The sequence below is a fragment of the Thunnus maccoyii genome, chromosome 19 (genome assembly GCF_910596095.1).
Source record: "Thunnus maccoyii chromosome 19, fThuMac1.1, whole genome shotgun sequence".
Lineage (NCBI taxonomy): Eukaryota > Metazoa > Chordata > Actinopteri > Scombriformes > Scombridae > Thunnus > Thunnus maccoyii.
This window is the reverse complement of record NC_056551.1, coordinates 3681147-3685136: the sequence shown is the minus strand read 5'-3', so window position 1 is coordinate 3685136 and position 3990 is coordinate 3681147. Positions and strand designations below refer to the sequence as shown.

The following is a 3990-nucleotide window of genomic DNA, read 5'->3' as shown; positions in this document are numbered from 1 at the left end:
ACAAATAACAAGAATGTTTCTTATGGATGTACCCACAGTTAAGTGGAAAAACGGATGCAGAGATCATCTGTTTGACCGATTCATTGATTAACTCTCTCCATGTAAAATCCTTAGAACTACCAGACTTGAATTGATCTTTTCACAGCTGAATTTATTTTTTCCAGAGAAAAGTCAGAGTTGTCTAAAGCTGCTGCTGCCCTGCAGAGAGAGAAAGAAGCTCATGATGCCCACAGACAACAACAGCAACAGGTTCATCACTGCCTTAATCCAGCCCAATCTAACCTAATCTAATCTAATCACAACTAATCTCGACAAATCTAATCTAATCTCAACTGATGAAATCAAATGTAATCAAAACAGATGTAATGTAATGTAATCTAACCTAATTAGATCTATTCAAACCCTAACTAAACTAATCTAACATCAAACAATCAAATTTTTCTAATCTAATGTAATCTACTCTAAGTGAGTCAAATATATTTAATTCAATCCATTCTATTGGTCTAATCTCATCTAATCTAATGTAAAACTACCTAATCTAATCTATAATCATTTGACCTATTCTAATCTCAACTAATTTATCTCAACTAATGTAATATAATCTATCAAACCAAATCCATTATGTCTAATCTAATCTAATCTAATCTAATCTAATCTAATCTAATCTAATCTGATATAGTATAGTATATTCTAAGATATTCTAATATAATCTAGTCTCTTTTATCTATGTAGTCAAATCTTGTTTAATTTAATCTCCTTGTTTAACACTAACATTAGCAAAAAAAATAACATGTTACCATGATAACATGCCAGTGCTAATTCACCATTTTATCATACTATATTAGGAAAGCAAAACATCTGGACATATTTTTTGTGTTGTTTTGTTGTATTGTGAGATAAATCTGACCTGTGTGTGTGTGTGTGTGTGTGTGTATGTGTGTGTGTGTGTCAGGAGCTGCAGGAGATGCTGGACAGACATCGCTCCCAGAATGAGGCGTGGCTCCGAGCCAGAGCTGAGGAGAATGACCGAGAGAGGAGGGAGCTCTGCAGACTCAGAGTCAGTTAACACATCCACACTTCTTCACATGAGCTTCCATTTCATGTTGAAAACATGATGTGTCTGGTTGCTCTACAGGCACACACAATAGTTTGTAAGAAGATGTTATTACTGAAGGCCACCTGAAGCAGTAATATGACTCACGGAGTCCTCAGCAGGCTATCTGGAGCATCAGGCCTGGCCAACAACTTGAACTGTAAATCTCAACACAAGACGACGGGCCTGCCATGTTCTTTACTCCCTAATTCTCCAGAGGCAAATTTCTCATGAACTCATGTGAAATTTATCAACATCTTCTGTCAACTTTGTGTCACCTTATTGCAGTTAAGAAAAACTCATCCAGCATTTTTTATGCTCAAAAGTATTAAGACATGAGGTGATTCCTCAACTTTTCACTGGAGCGCTGCCTCTTTCCTGAACTTGTTTTCGGGAAACAAACGTACATTTTTAAGGCTTTTTAACCCTCAGAACTGAAGTGTGCTGAGACTGAACACACCAAACGAATTGCACAGTGAGACTTAGCACCAGTCATCAGAGACTTACTGTTTGTGATATGGGAGCATTATGTTTAAATGACCTCTCCCTTCTATCCGTTTGTCTGTCTGATGGGTCTCTTCTCAGGAGGAGGTGTTGCAGGAGCAGGAGAGGCTGAAGGAGGAACACAGCAGCATCCAGAAACGCAGCGAACATCTTCTGTCCATCATGCAACAGTTTAAAGGAATGTGAAACAGATACTGTAGATAGATAGAGTTAGAGAAATGTGTTAAAAAATTGCAGTTCTGGGATACACCCCATTACATAAGCCAGTAAAGAGATGTCACTGATATTAATCTTTTTCCTTTTGTTCCCGTCCCCCACTCTTTTTTTCTTTTTCATGTTTGTTTAATTTGGACATTGATGTTTAGATCAGAAAGTAATCTGAGTGATAAGGAGATTACTTGAAGGGGGAAAATGAGAGATAAAGGGGGAAAAATCCTCAAAGGATTTGCTTTTTATGTATTAAACTTTTCTTCTATAAAAATGTATTGCAAAAAAGAAAGTTAAAAGTGTGTATCTTGTATAGTTGAGTGTGTGACAGCTGACTGATTGATGAGAGAGTGTGCGAGGGAGAACCTCAGAATAAACGCTGCATAATAAATGCTGTCATGGTGCAAATAAGCTGCTAAAAAAGGAAAAAAAAACAAAAACAAAAAAGCAAGACTAACAGTCTGCAGCCATGCTAGAGACTGTGTGATGTTGCACTTACTGCTCACAATGACAGTGCCAACATCCTGATCTTTATTGGGTATAATGGTTACCATGTTCACCACTGAGCGCGGGTAATGTGATGAAAAAATAAGACAATCATATTTTAAGACTCCATAATTGACTAAATGTCAAGATAAGATGTTTTGCAGTGTACCATGGCAAACAGCATAGATGGTTGTTGCTATGGTTACCACTGTAGTACTAATATACTGAGGATGGAGCACTTTTTTCAATATTTGTAATGAAACAAAGTAAAGAAACGAGTATAAAAATGTTGTGTGAGGAGACTTGAAAGTGAGGTCTGTTCACTCAGAAGTGAACATTGACCAACTGTAAACTCAGGGGCTCGCTTTCAACCACATCACAGCTCTGCCAGGACAAATAAGAACATTCAGCTTTCATAACTGTCAAGATACAGACCTTATAATAATTAATTTTATTAATTAATCAACCGTCTGAACTATGTCAGTCTGACTGTTCCTTCTGTTTGTCTGCCTGTTTGTCTCCTCGTCTTATTCTGTCTGTCTGTATCTATTTATCTGTCTGTCTGTCTGTATTTATCTCTTTCTGTCGGTCTTCTCCACTGTCGCATTCAACAGCAGGACGGATCACTATTAAGCAAGGAAAAACAGCGTAATGCAGCAGTCAGTGTTCTTGTATTTCTTCTCGGTCGCACTATTTGGCAGAGCGAGGCAGGGGCGGGGAGAGAAAGTGAGGAACGTCAAGTTTGCGGCAATGAGACCGGAGGTGTGGCGTTAAAGTAAAATAAAAGCTGAAATTTTTACACTATGTTACAATCCAATTCTTTTTTTACCTCTTTTGTATTTGGTTTTGATTTACTGTATAGTCTGCCGTTAGATTTTATTAGTATGTCATTGAGGTCAAACTAGTTCAGAATCCGATTATACAAATACAAGTAAATACAAATTCCATATAAAACATTAGTTTAAATGTACTTATTGTTAGATAAATAAAATGTAAATTACAAGAGGCCTTTTTCTTTCTTTGTTATTATGTGATTTTTGTCTATTTAGCAGAAAATACATTAATGTTCAAAGGATATCATCTGTATATTCAAAATGACATTTCTTACACTCCTTTCATATTTGCCTCTGCACTACCTCTCCCGATCTCATCTCTAAAAAGAAGAAAAACATTTCTTAATGGGATTGCCAGTGTCAGCTTCTCCTAGCTAATGATAGATTATGTGCTTGGTGTGTTATTAGGTTGTTATATGAACAAATATCTCCAATGCTAAGTGCTGCTAAAACCACAGTATGTCTTGTTTCACATCTACACACCTGTTCACAATATATAACATTTAAATCAGACTGTTTTGGAGTTGTTGGAAAGTTTAAATATTTGCTTTTGATGGAGTTTGGTTCACCGTTTTCCCCTGCTTCCAGTCTTTGTGCTTAACTAGGCTAGCACAAACATTAACTTAACACTGTATTGGAAGCATTTACTGTATATAAAGACAGACGTCATAAGGGCTGCCAAAAGTGAAGCCAAAACATCTTGATTGCCCCCTAGTGGCTGGCTGCAGTATATGTCATAAATCCCGCCCCCTTAGCGGATGGGGCATGAGCCAAACAACAACAACAACAACAACAACAACAACAAAAGTCAAATAAAATTAAAAAACTAGGTTTAGGAAAGAGCAGTGAGATGTTTAGGGTAAAGGT

General features: G+C 36.9%; 1 long non-coding RNA gene across 1 annotated transcript; it reads left to right on the top strand.

The window, feature by feature from the left end:
* Nucleotides 1–206: 206 nt before the first annotated feature.
* LOC121885935 lies at nucleotides 207–3120 on the top strand. Its single transcript, XR_006092641.1, has 3 exons — nucleotides 207–249; nucleotides 953–1057; nucleotides 1679–3120. It is a non-coding gene; the product is annotated as an uncharacterized LOC121885935 (long non-coding RNA).
* The last annotated feature ends 870 nt before the right edge of the window (nucleotides 3121–3990 follow it).